This window comes from Penaeus monodon, chromosome 22, assembly GCF_015228065.2.
Source record: "Penaeus monodon isolate SGIC_2016 chromosome 22, NSTDA_Pmon_1, whole genome shotgun sequence".
Taxonomy (NCBI): Eukaryota; Metazoa; Arthropoda; class Malacostraca; order Decapoda; family Penaeidae; genus Penaeus; species Penaeus monodon.
In genome coordinates, this window is record NC_051407.1 from 3,013,660 (window position 1) to 3,013,987 (window position 328).

Genomic DNA, 328 nt, shown 5'->3' on the forward strand with positions numbered 1-328 from the left:
GCGGAGGAGGAGACGGGAGAACAGGGTCGTATATTATTCTTAGCATTCGACAGGAAATTAAGAATACATAAACACATGCAAATCTCATGGACAAGGGACCTCGCATGCACAGACGTTCGTATAAGTTTTGACAAACCTGATGTATATTTGAGACTGATAAATGCATAAATGGCAATATTGAAAGGAAGTCAAGAACGTAACAGGAATAACGATAAGTAGTAAGTCAAATAGCGTAAATTATTAAAAAAAAAAAATACAGTGACGTGTACTACGAAAAGAAATCAGTTACAAACTAAGAATATACCACCTCCCCCAAGAAAAGATAACG